The 21,625-nt window shown below is 37.5% G+C and overlaps 1 protein-coding gene across 6 annotated transcripts in view; it reads right to left on the bottom strand.

The window, feature by feature from the left end:
* Smash (smallish) overlaps nt 1–21,625 on the bottom strand; it is a 197,171-nt gene that overhangs the window by 88,029 nt on the left and 87,517 nt on the right. The window contains exon 2 of one of the 6 annotated variants that reach the window (XM_076767610.1): nt 18,232–18,326. The exons of 4 other annotated variants lie outside the window; for them this stretch is intronic. The gene's annotated coding sequence lies outside the window, so the exon portion shown is untranslated. Of the gene's footprint in view, nt 1–7,672; nt 8,045–18,231; nt 18,327–21,625 lie in introns of those variants that run through there. One more of the 6 variants, XM_076767608.1, reaches the window with a different exon arrangement.

The raw sequence follows: 21,625 nt of genomic DNA, 5'->3' as shown, positions 1-21,625 counted from the left end.
TTGAGAGGCAAGAAAACACGTAGGTGGAGTTCTTGCATCTCTCATTACGATGCAAGGACGACCAGCTACAAAGTAACTTCTGAGATCCTGCTACCATCCATTCTAACCCTTTAACGCCCAAGGTCTTTTATGGGTAGAAAAAAAGTGTATCTAACGTGTAAAATCGTTCAAAAAGGAATGAGACATCTTTGGTATGCCAACAAAAAAGTTTGAGACAAACGAAATAAGACAAAAATGTTTGAACCAAACTGGTTTGCACACCTAATAGATCTGCAGGGCGCTAAAAGGTTAATTTAATTTCGGTTTTAGTCGATTCTGAAAGCAACGTCGAAATTTGTGTGTCTTTTTATAGTTTAAGGATTTCAAAATATCGCAGTAAAATTGTAAAAAGTCTTAAATTTGTAACCTGCCGTTTTTACAGAACCCATAAATATTATTTGTTAGCAATTTATATTGAATTTTAATTTTTTTTCTAATAAAAAAAAAATTACATTTTAATGCAACCGTCAACGAGTTTCAAGAAGTTTCAATAAGTTTTAATGAGTTCCAATAATATAAAAATTTGTTTCTTACACATTTTGAGAGTTTAATTATATTGACTAAAAATATCTTGTGTAAACAGGGACACTATAAGCAAATGCTTCGTTTTGGAGCTGCAAACATTATCAGTTCTACATTATTAGAAACATTCCAGTAATCGAATAAACTATCGAGTACGGAAAAATTACTTACCGTTGCCCAGGCGCGATAAAAGAATGTAAACAATCTTAGATAGATATCGAAGAACGATAGTAATGGTTCGTAAATAATGTCGATAGCGTAGCAACATGTTAACGTTTCTTTAACGAGTAAATAGATTAGGAATATCCTATATAAAACAAGTCTTTTCGAATTTGTTATTTTTTACAACAATATGATGGTCATTTTTAGGTTTTTACTCAGGTCATTGTTATTTATTCTCACTTAATAAATTTTTCAATAGATCAATATCAATTTAACTATCCATTATCAGAATAAAATTTCACGTGGAGGCTGTTTAAAACTAATTTTTTATTCAACACCAGTTACTAATTGTTGAAATACTCAAGGCACACAAACGAAGGAATCGAGTAATCCGAATAATGCCTGAAATTTTTTAAAGAATTAGAAACTCTATAACGCAACGATTACAGGCTTGCATTCGTTCTCAAGGTGGCCATTTCGAACACTTTCTACAAACGTAAGCAGTAAACATACACGTTATCGATGTATTGTGTGCAATAAAAAAGGTGTCGCCGGGCGTAAAGTTTTCCAATTGGTGGAGTAGAATCAATATCTAGTTTATGTTAATTCTAACAGGCAAACAGCTCGCAAGATGTAAATTTCACACCCCAGAAATATACACGATTACTCGATATTCGTTACACTTTCGAATCGCATACCTCGATAATTAGATAAACGGTAAAACAATCGATATACAGTACGCCTCCCTCGAAATCGTGCAACTTCCGTTCGGAACGTTCTCTCGTGCAGTTGGTCAGTAATTTGTGGCGGTCTAGTTAGATGAATCATTCCGCGGTATTTCTAAATGTTTATTTCTTCGGATCGTAGCACCGAAGCACTGACAAAGCTACTATTACGACATTTTCTCCGGGATTAGTGACGTCTACGATTCGGTCAGCTGGCTACCCGGAAAAGAAATCGTAACCGGTTGTTACGTAACTGGCACGATTGACTAGACGAAAAGACACGTTCCTGTAGAACCGGTAGAACGTTCACGGATTTTACCGGCATTAGCGACTCCTCTAATCTGAGTACGTATCTCGACCAAGTGCCCCCGCGATTTCAAAACTTTTCTACGCGGTTAAGAAAACAACTCCAAGCGTTCTTCGCGAACAATTCTATTCGCTCCTTTGATTGACGTGCCCGCGTTGTTAATTAAACTCGAGGGGTTTTACATAATCCGCCCCGTTATTACCGGAGCTGCTCGATGTTTTCAATAAACGAACGACTCGCGAACCGCGATCTGGGAACCGGAAACGAAGTTATGACTCGTCAAACGTAAAATGCACCGATTGGAAAGAAAGCGCAATGCAAACGACTAAGCGATGAACTCCCTTTATTAGAGTCACGTAACGTTCACTTCGACGTCGTAATGGTATCTCGGTCGAAACGCTGTCAATATTAACACCGTTTCCCCATCGATGTGTTGTAACTCGGAACGAGGAAATTTTTATTCTAACGATACACCCGGAAAGGAAAATAACGTTACACAATCTGACGTGAACGGGCTGGCGAACTCTACCAACCGGTAGCACAATTTCCGTCCATTTAACAGGTGCTAGTGAGCAGGTACGCAAATTTTTCGTTTTCAGGCCTTTCGACACAACCAGCGAACGCGACGGGTTTAATTGCTTTACAACCAAACTGGTAATGGCGTCGACAGATCCGTAACTGGATCGAACACGTGAAAATGTCGTACTTTTTATGCTTGCTCTGTCACAAGAAAGATGTTCTCTGATGTAACGTCTGCACGTGATTCCATAATTTTGTAGTGTATAATATACCACGTGATTAAAACACAGCATCGCAAGCTTTAAGTTCTGAAAAACTACGTTCTATCTAATTTTTCACATTTTTACTAATGTTTCAGATCTTCTTCGGAAGGTTAATGTATCCACATATTCAACATAACAGAGTAACGAAAATTATTCTTCTAGAATTTTAGGAAACGTATGTTACAAAATGAAAAATCCACGAGAAATCGTAAAAAATCTAGGTTTGATAAACTTTGAACGAACCTTTCAGAAACGTACGGTCGAGCTGCGTCATCGAACCAACTAAAACCGTGATTCTAAATCAAATACGACCTGACAGGCGACCGTCGAGCCAGACGAATTCTAAACAAACGCGTATCAATCACGCGCTGGATTTCTATGAAACTTTTTGCATGCAAGTCTCCTTTTCCTTTTGTTACACTCAAATACGACGGCACGTTTCCGCGCACGTGTACAAGAAACTCGTCAAGGATAACAGCTACGGAATCATAACCGCGAGTCGCGTTCGCGAAGGAGACGATCTCGAAATTCGATTTTACTAGGGTGGTCCACAATTTTTGCCCTCGTTTTTGCAAGAATTTTTGTGAGAATTGTTGATGTTACGCGTTAATTTCAATTAATTGCTTGTTCTCTGTCGCAACAGAAGATTAGAACGATAAATGGTGGAATTGGAAATTTGAGTATTTCTGCGCCACTGCGGGAAATAATAGAAAACAAACTTTTTAATAGAATATAATATTTTTGATAATATGATGATTCGAGAAGATATAAAGGACCAGCTACGTAAAACTGTATTCAAAATTAATTTTTGTAAAACTTTGGAGTCCCGAATGCTATAAAGTTTGAAGCAGTTGGAAGTTCTTAATCATGAGAAAATAATCAAGTTTTATAATTGAGAACAATTAGCTTTTACGGCGTCATTACAACGTTCTCTTGCTCTACCTATATTACTTAATATAATTACAGAACCACCTATTTGAATGACAAACAATAATTTGAGAATTTATTACGATAATCAAAAGGAAATGCCCAATTATATAGAGCAGTACATTAATATTGCTATTACAGACCAATGAAGCTGCGTTGCACCGCAGCAACACATAAAACTATAAATATCTCCCTCCAATTGGATTGGACATAAAATTCAGTCGATATGAAATTATATTTTATCAGGCTTAAATCATACCAGCATTCTGGTTCACCTTCAACGGCCATTGTATCCTCTTGAACGTAATAATAGGTACATTCGTTCGCATAAAAAACTCAATCGGTATTCGTGCAACGAAAAGACATTTCGAAACATGATACAAATTTATACGGCATCAATTAGGATTACTGTATTTGCAATTCAACGAGCTTCAACGAGGACAATTAATTTCGTCTGCAGGATTTACGAAGAAGAGTGGAACAAGACACGATCGAATATAATAATAGTCAAGGGACAAAGTCAATTTAAATTTACTTTAGTAATTAACTTCATGCATCAATTTAAAAATAAATATTTACAGACCAGAATTTGAACAAACTTCTATTAAAGAATTAAATCTCACAATTAAAAATTGATTAAAATTTGACATAGAAATAAAATCATATAATAAAATTCCGATGATCCGGCATACTCGGGACTGGGGCAATGCCGAATAATTGGACTATACCTACATATGAAGTGATAAAAACGAGGAATTGGGTCATTTTTATAGGTGTTTTCTCATTTTACGGGGTTAAGGAACAACTTCTCGAATATTCTTAGAATTTCTGAATATTCTTCGCCAAAATACACGTCGTTTGCATTTTGAAACATTAAAATCCACCGATCCGTTCAGAAGTTATGACTTTTTAAACATACGCATGAAATTTCAGGGGAATCATTCTATCTCTGGTCAGACATTGTATTTTTGGTAAAGAATTTTTTTCTCGAAAGTGCGTTGGATTTCAAGGGTATGTCTATTGACAAAAAATGATTGTAATTGACCCCTGCAATCGAAAATAATTTTTTCAGAATGATTTGAAATTTTTTAATTTCGGCTAAAAATTTGTCCACCTACGCTGTCGAATTTTCTTTAAAAATGTTTTTGATTTTTAACTAGAACAGCCATGGGTAATGTAATAATACAATTTATTAATAAAAAATAAAATATATAACATTTCAACACAAACTTTTCAGCGATTGTACGTGTTTGCTAAAGACGATCGAGGTTAATCGACGTTGGTGCAACGAAATGATAATCGATTTGGACGCGTCTGATTCATTTTTCGCGTGTGGAATGATTAACGAAACAGCGGGGCAAAAACAAAAGAAGAAAAAGAAAGGTTCGAAGGAGAAAAGAAACAAATGTATACACGTATCCGGGCGTTGCGATTCAAAAATAATGGAGGGTACACGTAACAAAGGGCCAAGAGGAACGAACGTACGAATTACAAGCCGGGTCAATTATCCGGCCTGCACGACCGTTAATCCAATTTATGAAATGGCCGGTCACGAGCGTACCACACGCGGCGCGTGCGACGAAAAGGAGCGTGGACCGCGCTTAATCGTGGGTGGAAGGACCGCTCCGTGAGCGTGCGCTTAACGTACAGTGGTGGACGAAAGTATCCACGCAGCACAGCTTTTAGGATACAAATGATTCTAACTCCAGTAATGATTCGTTAAATGAACATCGGGGTTGACACATTTCATATTTATATTATATTTGTACACAATGATATCGTTGGATAGAAATGTTCAACTTACGAATCACATTTGGGGGCTCATTTTAAGAATCATTACTGTAGACAGCAGACTTTATACATTTATGCTATATCTCGATACGGAAAAGCATATGCAAAATGTACTGGTTACTCTCAAACCTATTGCAATGATTTGTTTGTCTTTGAAGGCGATTGTTTGAAGGAATCGGGGCTTTCGTGTCGACAAATACACAAACACAAAAATTTTTTTCCTGCATATACAAATTTTTGATCAACACAGTTTTTTTTAAAAAACGAAGCTAGAAATGATTTCTTTGCTAGTTATTGAATAAAATTTTACCCGTTCCTGGTTCGAACGTTTGAGCTCTGGTTCTCGCGAGATACGTGGTCTCAAACTTTTGAGCGTTAGTGTATGTGGCGCAGAAACGGCGAGAAGGCGTACAAAGTTTCAAAACGCCGCGGGCAAATCGTCGTGTCCCGTGCGGTGCGTGCAAATAAACGCCGGATTGCGCTCCCTCGCCCGGAAAAGAAAAAAAACAGCGATAATACGGTGCCCATGTTCTCGCCTCGCAAAACGTTTATCCACCTCGATACCGTCCAACCGCATGGGTGTTAATTTTATGCGGATACGTCGGTCCAGCGATAAGCGCTTAACGGTGGACGGATACCAAATCGATCGATTTTTTAATTCGACACGTACCCGACGAGACCATAATCTCTCCCCTCGATACTTTTATCTCGTCGTATATTTGAGCATGTACGGTAGATTAGATAAGAGCACCGACAACGATACACGGTTGTAGAGATTTATATACGTTTTACTGAGTTTGTCTTCATCGAGCCTGCAGTTAAGTTCGTTGGAAATGCAAGGAAGCCGCGACCTATAATTTTTTACCTCATATTTCATAGCGTCAGCTTTTATCGGGGGTTATAATGCACGGGCAGGGTCAGCTGGAGGCATTAAACATTATTTTCTACTTCATTTTAGAAAATTTTGATCATGATTTTCTATGTTGCGTTTGAAAATTACGAGACCTGAATTGTTAACAAAGACATACACTTACGTCATAGTAGCAAAGACAATCGATTGAATAAAATGTGTGAAAAATAAATAGTCTGACGTTTAAATAATTGGTCTGGATTTTTTATCGAAGCAAGTGAAATGTAAACAATTAAAAAGTCAACAGTTTTTTTTCTACTCCAAAAATTGATAAACTTTGTAAAGTATTGTTTTAAAAATAATCAAAATATCTATTATCCATGAAAATTCTTCGTAATTTTGAAAAAAAGAAACAAATTAAATTCATTAAATTTTTGTGAATTGTTTTTAACTTAATTATCCTATGTACTTTAATCATTTTTGTTATCACATTGAATTAAAATGTCGTTGAATAATGTTGGTAGTTGTTCTCCAAACCATAAAATCTGATATTTGTCATCCACTATCAAGCGGAGATTTTGTCGAATATTTCAAATTAGCATTCTTCCATATACTTGTCACATATGAAACACGTAATGATAATTCTGATTGTTATAATCAAGATAAGACTGTGGATTTATATGATGAGAAAATTTTTTTTTTAATACAATAAAAATAAACATAAGAACACGACTATCCTATCGGAATGTCAATTTTCATAGAAATGGATAAGATAGGGACTGATAACGTTATTAACGAGCGTTCTAGTTTAATAGTGTAAGAAGTTAAGTTTTTAAAAGATTGCACCTGTACTTGACAACAATGTTGTGCAATAATACTGTTATGTAACAAATTATTATTGTAAATTTAATTTTTCACTTAACGGAGAAACAGTTGTTTACCTTTCATTTGTAATTCGAATTTTGTATTAAGATAAGAATTTTACCTATCTGTAATCATATATATGAACAAATTGAAATAAAATTATTGTGTCAATATTAATTATATGATAAATACGATTTTAGTTGGAATTATTATTATAGATCTGAAAGTTGACATCTATTTAATGATTTCACTGTGATGATTCTGAAATTTCTCAAAATCTACAAAGTTCATCCGTGTAATATTCGCTATGAAAGTGTATAATTATATGAAAATACGCATAAATTAAAAGTATTATGACCTTTTGTTAATTACATCAATGGTTTGGTTATGCCAGTGTTTACCATAATTTAACTGTGAATTATTTCATCAAACATTGATCGTTTATTAGATAATACTAAAACTGTCGTTATCAAATTTAGCTATAAATAAAAATACACAATTCACTAAAACAAAATATCTGCAAAGAAAAACAAAATGCCAAGAGATAAGCCAGATCAAACGTCAATATAACATTATATTCACAGCCAACGAATAGAAACAAAGATATCGTGTCTATTGCCTCTCATTGTTGATCCAACTTACGTATTCTTTAAATTTACCTAAACGTAACACAATAATAAATAGATTCATTGTTGATGCTCACGTTTCAAAACACAGCTGAAGAAAACAAAGAATGCTGTCACGTAGTACTCCAAATTCGTAATAAATCACACCCACGCTAAAATCACACTAGAGGTCCAGACACTTTTGTTTAAAAATTTTCGTAGCTGGATATCGCGCGCACAATCGTATCGCGTGAAATAAATAACAAATTATTCGGACAGTTATTGCTCCGATCGTTACATTCGATCGTTACGATTGAGAAATTCGATTGTCGACGCGAACTTGATTCAACGATGAAACCGATTCTGCTTGGAAAGGTAAATCCACTCGATTAGTTCTTCCCAATATTGTTTAAACGTAGCACGACGCGAAACTACCGCCGCGACATAGCTTCGCCCGCGAAAGACGGCCGATGACTGAGGATTTAATTATTTCGTATTACGGGGTTCCCTCACTTGTCGCTCTACGTCTGCGCAGTGACTGTTTCTTGGTCACTCTACGCGCTACGTGTATTCACTAAACGCGCGACTCCTTGAATTCTGCGCAACCTTCGATTATTCGTGATTTCTTCCGCATTCAGTTCCCCACATATTTTTCAACGTCGACGCATTACACCTTTCTGAGTCATGCGTGGGAAATGTTACACGCAGGATCCCTGAAACTTTGCGACTTTTTTTTTTCTTCACTAATATCGAACGCGAGATTGTCTTGCGCAAAAGGATTTCTATCGACGCTCAGAGTTCGTGTTTGAATCATTTTTCTAAAAAAATTATTATTATTTAATACTTATTATTCAGGAAGAAAAAAATAATACGAATATTATTAGATCTAGTTATATTTAATTATATTTACATTCTCCTTTTGCAACTATGAGCTGCAAATTATTATAATTACGCGATTAGATCTAACTGTGTTTAACTATTTCTACTTTTTCCATTTGCATCTATAAGCTTCAAGTAATTATAATTACATGGTTAGGAGGTCTAACATAACTTAAGTGTCTACTTTTTCTTTTTGCAGCTATAAGCTTCAAATAATTATAATCACATGATTGGATCTAACTATATCTAACTGTTTATACTTTTTCCTATTGCAATTATAAACTGAAAATAATTATAATTACATAGTTAGGTCCAACTCTATTTAACTATTTTTACTTTTTTTTTCTCAAGTATAGGTGAGTGTAGGTAATATCTATACCATACGTAGTTCTTCTCACTTTTTTCCTTTTTTAACTGTAAGTCTCAAGTAATACTAATTCTACTTTAAAGGGTTAAATTAAACCCGACATATTTCTAAATTCTAAATGGAATCGCGTACGTTTCGATCGTTGCAAATGCACTTTAAGCGGATATTTTTTATTTAAAATTATAAGTAAATACTATATTGTCGCCGGAGACAAATTTAAACCTTATCTAAAATAAGTGACAAGCGTTTTGAAGAAGTTAGGGCCACTAAATAAATACATGGCTCGTTGTCTAATAAATTTCTGTGTAAACTTACACAATCGGTTGTTTGCTTGGGACAGTGGTCATCAGTAATCCACTTAACGCGAGTTTTTCTGTGACTTCTGTGTTACCATCCGTACAAAAAGTTTTCAATTATGCTTAGCTACGTATAATTCCGTTACTGACAAAGTGTGCGAGAAGTTAGGATCCGAGAAAATCTGTAGTTTTCAAGCTACAGTAATGATTCTTAAAATGAATATTATATAACATTTTAAACATCGCCTCACGTTTCACTGGCTCCAAGGATAAAAATGTTCAACTTCAAATCACATCCGGGATTCATTTTAAGAACCATTACTGTCCCACGTAAATTTTTACGACCGACTGTACCATTCGCGTCCCAACGAAACGTTAATCGCTAAAACCGAAACCATATAAGCAGTAACTACCTAATTCCGGTTGTAAACCGAAATTGAAACATTAGAGTCAAACAGGAAAATTCAATAAAATAGTCGAACAATGCTATATCTAGCTCCGGAATAAACTATTACGATGTCTACACGATTTCTCGGTTGAATGCGACGTAAATCTCGGGCGGGCGTAAAATTTACTGGCGCGCGATATGTTCGTACGCGTATCTGTACGTATGTATATAAATTTGCATAACGTGTGTACGGTACCGTATAAAACGAGGAACAAATCTCGAGCAATTGGCTTCACGAAACATCGTGGTTCGACACGGGGGAAACACTACGGAGTACCGAACTCTCGATATGGTGTTAACTGGTCGAAAACAACGCCCTATAAATCACGAGCATGGAATCGCGCGAACAAATTGGCGAACAAACGAAAAAGAAACACGGGGGAGGAGGAAAATCGAAGGCGGAGGGGGTGTTTCGCAACGTGCGAACGTTTGGTTTGTTTCGTGGTAAAACAACCTGGTGCACCCGTGTTGAGACATAGGTGAAAAGTCTGGCGTGCGTTTCGTGCATGCGCTTTATACGTAATGCATGTGTTACAGAAACCAGACACGGTAAAACAGATAGGGTTGCCAAAGATCGTGCAAACGATCTACGTCGACGGAGCACACGCCGCGCCGGCCGGGATCTCGCGGCTGCACGATTAACTACGGACAATGTAATCGAGACGATAAACTCGATAACTCGTAATTAAAGTTTCCAGATCGACCGGCGACCGCGGGGGAATGAATTAATTACAAGTAATTGCGAGATCGGCTTACGCAACGTCCAGAACGTTGAGACGATTTTATCGTAAAAGTACAAGCGATCGCGCTTCGCGATTAATTTGTCAGTTTCGCTGTTCTTCTGCTCCCGGCGAGGATGCAGGGATTCTTTCGTCTTGGAGCGATTTTTTACTCTTCTGCGAACACGCCATCGATGAAGAAATAGAGATTGTAACTGTAGCGACGAACATGGGAATTTTACGCGATGACCCTCGTTTTACGGAGTAAATTTATTTATTTGGAGTTGTACAATTTCTTTACTGACAACTACTCGTCACTTTTTGTGCATGTAAAATATTAGGTGTGGATATTCGATGCTTTTTGAGATATAAATATTAATTTAGTTCCTAAGTTTTTGTGTATTTTTGTATTAATAGAATATGGTAATGTAGCAAGTAGAAGTTTATCGATGTTGCGATGTTGTAACAATTAGACTTCAACAGAGGCTAATGACGCTTAAGTACTACAATCACATACCGAATCGCCTGTAAGTGTCACAGTCAGGCATAGACTGCACGACACTTACGAACAATTCAATCTGTTGCATAATACACACGGAAACTTATGAACTGAATTGATATTAAATTATAGAATGTACTTTACATCGTATTAATATAGAAAAAGAAAAGACTTTGCGCCGTGGGATCTAAAAACTTGACGTTGAAAATTATTTAACTGAATAATTTGCTACGGGCGTGCAATTTGTTCAGGATAGCAGGTTTGTAACCGATCGAGGAAACTTGCAACAGTTTCAAGTTTTTTTTTACAGAACTGGGCGTACAGAACTGGTATTTCCATAAAAATAATACAGCACTGCCTATATATTGGTTCATTGCGCAGTATTAAGGAAACATTTGAATTCTATTTAATAGGAGCATTCAGAGCCTCGTTCAATGCACGACAATACTATTTGTCCTATCGTGTCAGGCATCTTACAGTCGGCTAAACTGCAATTAAAGCTCGTGAATTGACTTTTGACCTCGGATAAAGACCAATGTGGGTCGTCGAAATCTTTTCACGGACCCACGTGCGCGCAACACGCGTCACGATCGGCCATCGTGCACACGGCCAATATAAATGTAATTATGCGCGCTGTGTACTGTCGATTTTACTTTTGGGTCGGAGGAACCGGAAGCCACGACCGTCTTACGGCCACGGAATTTTAACAAGTGGAAAATTTGTCTGCGCGTTGCGAAACTGGACTCGTTTAATTCAAGACGTTTCTACTCGCATCAACTTCACAAAAGTACCAAATTACTTTACAGAGTATTTTTTATTTAGTATTAATAAATAAAATATTAACTTTGCCCAGATTTTCAAATCTGTGAATAAGTTCTTTTTAATTTCGTGTAAACGATAGGCTTGCTGTAACACCTTTACAGAAGGTAAATTGATATAAAAGAATTAATAACACAAAGTTGTTTAAATTTATCAAACATTTCACCCACTCTAAAAAAATTTTATTCTAAGTTTACGAGTCACCTCTTCAACAAAGCCAAGGTTTGAAGAATCGAATACTAATTCATCGAGACTAGCTGGAACACCTTTAATGAGAGCGCCATGATTTTGAATAATGAAATTGTTAAGTAGCCCGACCGAAAGGTTTTCCAACGGCTCGTATTTCCATGGAACAATATTTCCTTAGTAATAATTAGACACAACAAGCTTCGTAGGAAGCGACGTTCCTCTGGGCACAATTGAGAGTGAGAAACGCGTGACATGACGCGAGTGGAAAAGAGAGAACTGGGATGAGAAATTGCGTACAGTGTGTACAGCGAAACAACCACCGTTAGTTGCACCATGTCAGAAACGGTTTCACGCATCGTCGCGATCGCGCGGCTGATTTAATATACCGAATATTTAATTCTGATCATTAGCACTGATACGCGACACGGAACAATGCCAAGCATCAATATTTCGCTTAACAGCGTGGTATTTTCATCGAGAGACGACGCGGTATGCAGTTTTGCGTTACACGCGAGGCTCGTTAAGCAAAATGCGTGTCACGGTGTCCGCGGCAACAATTAACGACGAGATACACGCGACGCGTTACGTAGGGGGAAAACAGAAAATAGTAGACAAGATACCAAAGGGAGCAACGAGTCGCAAAATAGTATCCGTCGCCGTTAATTGAGACCAGAATTCTACAAAATGGGGAGTTTATACGTGAAAGGTATCATTTCATTTTTATAGTTCGAGAACAGTTATGAACCAGTTATGCATCGAGATGCTGCAAGAGCGAAGCAACGATATCCGTTCGAGTATTTGCGACGTCAACGACTTTAACAGTTTAGCTTCAAGGATGTCAAATTATTCCGATGGAACAAATTTATTTATTAATGCTTTCATCGACGAAAACTTAATTTATTATATATTATGATTCACTCCAAAGATCACTCCATAGAATTCAAATAGTAATATACTTTTATTGTTTTATAAATATATTGTCTTATTTTTTTAGTTACTACTTTTTTCTTGTTAGTTATGTGGATACGAAAAAAAAGAATTTGTAATTGAATATAATTAAGACTTGGTGATATTCAAGAAGAAATCTTTTTCTTTGAAATGTTCTTTTCTGTCAAGGACTTACGAACACTACAAAAATGCGAAGATAATGTGACTGTTTAAAATTACTAATTGAGAAGAATATTGACTTAATAGCGTCCATTGGCAAGCGTCGCCATGATGGGAATAGCGCAGTCTGTAGCATTGAATTTTTAAAGACAGACGGGAGACTTCAATGCTTGTAGGCGAGCACGAACCTTCTCGTTCACGATATTTCGTCTCCTGACACAAAAATTTGATTTCTTCTACACGAACACATTGAATTATTTCAATCTGTTCTGTAAATATTAAGAGCAAAGGATCCAAAGGCAGCTACATAGAAATTTTTTAAATACGTTAATCTTGCTAGTAATGATCTACGACAATTATAAAGTAACAGTTCAATTTTTAGTAAATTCTCCAATTCCCAAATACGATATCTAAATATTTTAAATATTTTTACGCGTGGACGAGACTCGTAATTTTCACTCGAAGAGTGAAAAAGTTATCAAGAGTTTATTAGTATCGAAGGACCATTTATTGTTGATAGTTAAAAAGAGGTTTGGTACAAATAGCCTGTCCGACTGGCATTCCTACATTAATAATTTCCTCGAATTTCCGTCGCATTACATGAAGCATCGTGTAACGGACAAATGATCCCGCTGCCGGCCAATCTTTCGCGAGTTTAATTTCCCCGGGCATGACAGTCGCCCGTGACATTAATTGCGAGCGGCGCATGCCGCGGATGTTCGAGAGTACAATTGAAAATGAGAAACACGTGACGGGACACGAGCGCGAAACACAGCGGGAACGAAGAAGACTAACGGGCCACGGGCGTTCGGTGGAACAAGTATCGCGGCCTGTTCTCGCAGCCTACGCCGGTGAAGAGAGGTTATTAGATGCAGAACGTCGTGTCGTAATAAATGCCCGGCGCATAAATACGCTCCGCGGCGCGGCCAGCCGTGCAGCCACGTCGCGGAGGTCGTTTCCATGTCGTCTAAATTCCTGCCGCGCGACCAGGAATGCCTGAGCATTCGACAGTTGCACTTGAACCAGGAAATCGTCGTTTCGCCTGGAATCCCGCCTGCGCCGCAACGAGAAACGGCTCTTTGTCATCCGCCACCGACGCGAAACTATCAGGATTATGCTAAATTTCCACCGAGTCAGCCATTTTCATTTATTAACGGCGTTCCAAAGGCGCCGTTTCAGATCCCAAGACTAACCCAGACCAAACCTCTCAAAACTTTGCTTTTGGACAATTTGAAACTAGCATACCCACAGTTTGGCATGGAACTTATTTCTACGATCTCGTTAAAATTCAAGAGTCCTATCTAAATTTACTTTTTTAACCATCTCATCTTGGGAATTAATTTTTTTAGTTTCACGGTGAAAAATCGTATCACCCGTGTGTGGATGACGTGACAGTCGATGTATTAATTAAATAGGATACTCAAAGTCAATGAAAATATTGACGTAAACACGTGACTTATTTGGCCTTGTTCTTGAGTTAAACTTTCATGATTGTTTTAATGTATCTTTTGAAAAATTTCGGAGTTAGATAGATAATCTTTTGTAATTTTGTAAATTACGTACAATGAACAAATGCGATGGGGAAGTTGTTGAAGCCCAAATGCATCATAAGAATCGTAAGAAAGTAATTTAAAACAGATACAAATAACTTAAGATGGCGAAACCTGCGCCCTCGACGACATCTTCTAACGAAAGAAAAACTCCAAACTAGCCGAATTTAGGAAAACCAGAGGTCTCAACACGCAACGTTACAAATAGTCGTCGACGAATTTGAGCCGTAAAACACTTTTTGTTATAAATACAATTTTTTATCGTCGATGCAAGAATCTATAACAATTTTTTAAGGATTCCTTCCACCCAAATGTAAATATCCCAGCGTCTATCGTGGTCGATCACCGTTTCACCGGCAACAAAAAAGAGAAACTGAAGAGAAAAATCTTCATGGAGAGCGAAACAGAGAAACCTGAGACTCGCGGAGGAACGCGGGATTTCTTGTATAATCCTTGAGGTGCAATTTCAGCGGAGGAAATGGAGGGACACCGTTAATGGCGACGGTCCACTATTCAAACTCCATTCTGTTCCGCTCTGGTTCCACGGAGCGGCGAAAACTTCGATCGGTCCCCACCCGCTGGTCGTACCGCAACCATTACGATATATTATTATGCCCCTGTGTCACACCGACAAAGCTGACCGAACCGCCAGGTGCAATCACGATCGCGTACAATTAACGTGCAATTATGTCCCCGAGGCTTTCGAAACTCCCTTTACCGTGCTCTATATATGTGGGTGTACTTGTAGGAAACTCTACACGCGTCTGACTGTTACGAAATTGCAGCCGATCGACGTCATACAGCTTGATTGAATCCCCTTTCTTCGTGGAAATAGTTCTTTTTTCAGGGCTTCGAAGCCGCGTAGGAGGAAGAGGTTAAGTACACAATTGTGACCGCGGTGAGGAACGACTCTTGGACAGTCGTTTTATCTTTCGAGTCGTTCGTTGAAAACATTCTATGAAACAGCGTGTCGCAAACTTCGTCTTTCCGTCTTTTTTTTCTCTACTTTGAAACCAGACGAAATAACAGTTTCGGAAGAAAAATTAATTTTTATTTCAATAGATTACAGTTATCGTTTTGTCTCGAAAAAATAAAGTTACGAAACTATTGATTTAATCAGAATTCAAAATTATTGAATAATTTAACGTAATAAGTAGCATGTTTTTAAGAATATCTTTTTAGAGTTAAAATGCTGTGGTCTTTAAATACCAGTTGGTGAATCCTCATTGGGCTCTAAGGGGGATTCCCCAAGTTAGAAAGGATAAAAATGTTCAATTTACGAATCACGTTTGGACCTTACTTTAAGAATTATTACAATATACAAGGTCTTATTATCAGAATGGGAAACAAGGCATATTATAAAATAACAACCAGTACAGAGTAAAGAGTATCAAGCTGAAAGGGATAGAAACGTTCAATTTACGAATCACATCTGGAGGCTCCTTTTAAAAACCATAACTATACATATACAAAGTTTCATTATTAGAGTGGGAAGCAAAGCGTATTATAAAGTAAAAACGAGTACAGAGGAGGGTGAAGAACCGAGAGTACGGTCTTTGGAGTGCATGCTCAGTCGTCGCGAACACCCTGCGCAACAGACACGTTAAAATAAATAAATAATAGACGAATCTTTCCTCCGTTGCTAAATTTTCCCAGTCCTCTTATCAGAATCGTGCAGAAATCCTAACTAATTACGCATTTCCATCGCGAAGTGGAAGATGACGAGTTACAAAAGAAAAGAACCAGTTGCACAAAAACGTTACGAAACAAACGCTTCTGCGCGTCTTTTATCGTCCCCGTTGCGACGATATTCGTCTACGGGGCGGAGGACTCGTTAACCGAAGACCTCGTGGGATCTGCAAGCCAGGGAGCCTATTTACTCCTCGCGAAATTCTTCGTCGGTTCGTCATTGTACGATCATGAGACAGGACGTCGTCTGTGACCCGGTGCCGCCGCAACCGTGCCTATTGTCACGAAATCGAGGAATGGGACGAAATAACCCGTTTTCTGTCGCGTTGTGTAACGTCGTGTACCATTGTTCGCGTCCTCGAAACACCTTGCGTACACGTTCGACGTGGTGACAAGAATTTTTTTGCGCGTTTCAAAACGGTTCGAGGAGCGATCGCGTTCTCTGGAAAACAGAATTTCCGTCGGTAACGGACTGACAATGCAGTATTGTGAATTGTCTTCCTCCTTGCGAACCGAAAATCAAACGTCGCACGTTCTTTTCCAACCATCCCGTACAGGCATGGTCGAATCCATTACGTCGTATGCTAATTATTCCACGTGCATGTAAGAATTCCAACTCGAAGTTCGCGCGTTTGAGAGTTCTGCTTTGACCAGAGTTGGACAAAGTTTTATTCGGATATTGGATAACAGATAGTAAACATTTTATTCGTTGTTAATGCATTGAACACTAGTTTCCTTAAAATATTTTTTATACCATTTCTAATAACAGTAACGTTGTATACAACTTCACATTACGATTCTTTTATCCTAAACAATTTTGTAACATATTGTAAATTTGAAGATGTATTACATAAATTACTATTGAAAGAAAAAAATAGAAATCTTAGTATTAAAAAATTATGCTTCCCAGGATGTAAAGATACGTGACATTAAAATATGATATTTTCGAAGGTCGTAGAATATTTGCAAACTCGTCTCGAATTGCTAGTTCTTCCTAGTAAAAAAGTTGTCGAGAGAAAAGATTATACGCTTCTAGCATTGTTTTCAATGCGATGCATGGAGTCCCAAGAAAACTATTTCGATGGGGTTTGACTTGTTAATAAGTGTTTTTAGAGAACCTGTCTCATTACTTTTTACACACACCTCGTATAGCCCAACTAGTTTAATATGATCCCTGAGGTAGTAGTTTGAGCGTGGAGAAGCGAATGATAGAGATGAGGCCAGGTAATTGGACTATCGTCTAGGCTTATGGCCTTCAGTCTAGCTAGCGGCTTGTCTATTATTTAAAGAAGTAAGTTTACGGAAGAATGACACGACGTCGAATTCACTTTATAGATCTGGTTTAACTTGTTCTATACACGCTGCAGTCATCTTCTATGCAGTACTGTGTAATTATTACAGCGTACCATGCTTCATAACACTATATTAATTCTGCTTGATTTTTTTACATACTAAACTTGCAATGAAATATTTTAAATTTTAATTCGTAACGTGCATTTCTAGACTATACTATAATCTAATATACTTAGATAACAGGAGTGAGTATTGAAAATGTATAATAAGTATTCATACTACTTCATAAGTTGTATGTCTGCATATTCCATACAAATAAAATTCTAAAATTATTAAATATTCCGATTAATAATAGGTTTGAATTGGCGTTGACAATAATTTTGCTACTGAGGTGCGAAACAAATGAAAATTAAATACTTCATATTCCACAGAAAATAAAATTCAATATGTATAGAATATTCTCGTAGAAAAGAAATAATTTTAAGTTCGATGTTCGATTTTTATCGTCCTCGAAATTTATTTATCTGTATGGAAAAGGGAGGCTATTATTAAACCAAAATATAAAGAAAATTCGAGGTTACTTACGGAGGACTTTGACGCAATTTTTCTAACAAATACCAAATTTGTCGAATGATTTTCATTCCAGTTGTCGAGTACCATAACTTCGAATAAAAATTTTGTCAAAACTAATCGGACGTCTACGAAACCTTCTTTATTAAATCAGAAGGAACAAAATCTTTATAGCGATCGACTACAAAATTTATCGATATTACGCAACCATTCTATCGCTAGAATTTTTCACCTTTCCCTCGCTCCTGCACCGCGATCCTGGATCCTTGTAAATCGTAACACGAGGACACAGCGAGAGGTCTCCAGCCGTGGATCAGCTGTACTCACCTGAAATCAGAAAACACAAGGCGGTTGAGTGCATTCGGCCGTGCGTGTACCTTGTTCTTTCAATAGAAAATGCTAGGAGATCGTAAATTTACCTCGTTTACCTTGCATGGATAAGATATGTGCCGAGCTCCGTGAGAAGACACGCGTGAGTAGAAAGAGTATCGTAAAATACAATGTTCGTATATCCGCTCCGGCATCCGCGGCACTAAACTATGAACGCGAGTCTCGGCTTTCCGAAATTTGCATTACCGCGGACGGGGATGTTCGTTGAAAATTAACGGCACCATGGGAGGCTTAATTATTTCCAACCACGTTAACCATAGCTTTTCGCTGTGATTCATACAGTGCCGACTTTCCGAAATGCAAATTTCCGGGGACGCTTTGAATCGCAAATTTCTACATACCGAACGTGAACCCGACTTCTTTATTAGCTACGATCACAATTTCTATCCACTACTCCCACGACATAAAACCACCTATTCTCGTCCTAACGATTCTGTCCATTTTGCGCGAGATCAATTTACGTAACTTCGAACAAGTGTTTTCCAAAGAGAAACCTTGTGATCCGTTACTCTTGCGATAGTAATTTAATCAAATTTAGTAAATAAGTTCCTCATTTGGTTAAAGAGTAAAACATCTATAAATACTTACTAACAAATATTAATTCGTAGATATATAATATATGTTTTGTTAATAATCACATTTATTTAAGGACATCGAATCTTTCAAACGCTGTAAATTAATTTTATTTGCTTCAGGCTGTACTTTAAATCATTTAATAATTGTATTTAAAAAATGGAGAGCGTCTATATACCTGGAAATTAATTCATTATCGTAAGTATACATAGTATATTTACAATAAATGCTTATCGTATTAAATTAATCGTAAATTAGCCGACGAACTTGACCAAGCCCTAATATCGACAAAATCGCGTTTATTTCGTTACTTTCTCCAAGTTTGCTGTACGAAATGGCAGCGTACAAATAGCGCAGAGCGAAAGGTCGCGACGTACTGTCAATGACACTTCCTAAAAGCCTCCGGTATCCACGTTGCATCGGCATCTCAACCGGTGACGTTCACTCGAGCTCGCGCTGTATATCCAACGTGAGAGAAGAAGTGCATTCACCTCGGCCGTTTGCATCGTTTACAGCCGTTGCAACCTTCCCCAGCTTTTCTAGCCTCTTGCCGGAGCGGCTCTATCTCGACCACGGTCCACACTTATGCACTTACGCGTTAATGCCGTAACGACCGAGTCGGCTGCTGCAGTTGCAGTTGCAGTTGCACCGACAGGCCGAGGGCAAGGCAGACTCCTCCGAGGGCAAGCTACCAACACCGACGTCTGATTTATTTCCTTTACCCCTCTCCGTATTTCACCTCTCTAACGCTTCTTGATCGTTGCCCTCTGTTTTGAATAGACTTTTCCGCCAACTATTCATTCCGACGAACAACGACCTTTTTTCAGCTTGTTAGAGATTACGATTTAGTTCTCGAGCTGACATATTTCTTTTAATTATATCAGCCTCTACATGTACACAATTAAATATATTTAAATAAAGAATTTATAAAAATTTGTCAAACTATAGTAATGATTCTTAAAATGAACATTAGTATCTAACAGAAATGCATCGTTACACATTTGGCGAACAATACTACATCCTGATGATCGTAAAAATTAATCTTCCTTGTAAAAATATACGTCGAATAAATCCTTTGCATTCTTTTATAAGTCGTTGATTCCATTTTCATTCTTATCGATGCATCTTCTACATTGATCCACTATCGTTTATGGGCAAACGTTACGATGATAATTTTTACGTTTTGACTAGACAAAGCTCATCGAAATTAGCCGAAAGTTGTACAGTAGCCGATAAAACGTTCGAACAATGCAAGCATCGCGCTTGTGGTCAAGACAGGAAGCGTCTCGGTTTCGAAGTCGTCGGAGGTCATTTTCAAGAGTGTCTATCTTCTCGGACAGAGAGCGTTCTGGAGCAGAGAAGATCGAGTGGCCAATGGAGAGTAAGTATGGGGCCAGGTAAGTGATCGGAAGAAGGCCTTCACGGCCGTACGCCCACTGTAAATTTTACTACGTCATCTCCGGGAACGACCTCGTCCCAGAACCGGCACTAAATCCTTTTACGATCCGACCGGCAGCCAGCCAGCTCCGACGGTACTCCGTTCCTCGATGTCGTTGACTCGCTTTTTCATTCCATTCTTCCTGTAGCCACGCCGAAGGAAGAGTAAACAAGACATCGAAACGTCGAACCGTAAGAAAGATGGCACAGACATGGCGCACAGTGGTCAGAAATCCCAAATAGATGATCAAAATAACGCGGTCGTACCTGTAATATACCAATTAAGAGACACGACAGGACGAAAGAATTTTCGAATGGTATAATTATATTTACTTTTAACTCTTTTTATATACAGTCACACTCGTATTCGTACACTGTAATGAAAATTCACTATGAATTTTTTCCATTTTTACCAAATATTGTTTATTACAACTGTGTTACTTCTATTCACGAAGTACTTTTGTTGTTGTTTTCTTTTAATACTAACATACAATACAATTAATTAAATTACATAAATGCTTTAATACGAGCCGTGTTGCGTTGAATTACATTCCGTTTATTTCTCGAACCATCCAAGTCTTATCTAGTGCCACTAATGCTTCGGAGTGTGAAGGCACATCATCATATTTTCATTGCAGTTTTCTTATTCGATGCAAGAAGTTAAAATACTGCGAACAATATCTATGGTAAGCAAACCTGCAACGTTTTTGTCGGATCGAAGCCATTTTGTTAGATCGTTATTTACATTATTTGCATCCAGGTATTCTGTCCAACATAGAACCAGTTTCTGTCGTGTCTTCCAAAATTGTTTCCGCTTTATTGTTCTCTTCAACGTCGTGGTATATTTTCTTTTTTTTATACAATATGTATTTTCCAATGGAAGACCGTGCAGTTCCAAATTCAACTTCTTTTTTCCAAGACGGGAAACAAATTTTCGAAGCATATTCTTTCCATAGTTTCGATTGAAATATTCGACAACTTTCTGATCAAGTGTCACGGATGAAAAAAATATAATTTCAATAACACAGTTTTTTCTCTGTGACTGTACAGAATTTGCTGTTTTTTTAATTTCTGACAGAAAAATCCATTTTATTGATTCCAAACTTACGGATATGACGTCTTTGGTTAGAAATAGGTACGAAATAAATGACCGTAAATCTAACATTAACGTTCTCAAGAGTTATTAAAAGGAAACGACTCTGAATACATTTAGAATGTTTCACCCC

The sequence above is a fragment of the Colletes latitarsis genome, chromosome 6 (genome assembly GCF_051014445.1).
Source record: "Colletes latitarsis isolate SP2378_abdomen chromosome 6, iyColLati1, whole genome shotgun sequence".
Taxonomy (NCBI): domain Eukaryota; kingdom Metazoa; phylum Arthropoda; class Insecta; order Hymenoptera; family Colletidae; genus Colletes; species Colletes latitarsis.
The sequence above is the reverse complement of the archived record's forward strand: the minus strand, read 5'-3'. Positions and strand labels throughout refer to the sequence as shown.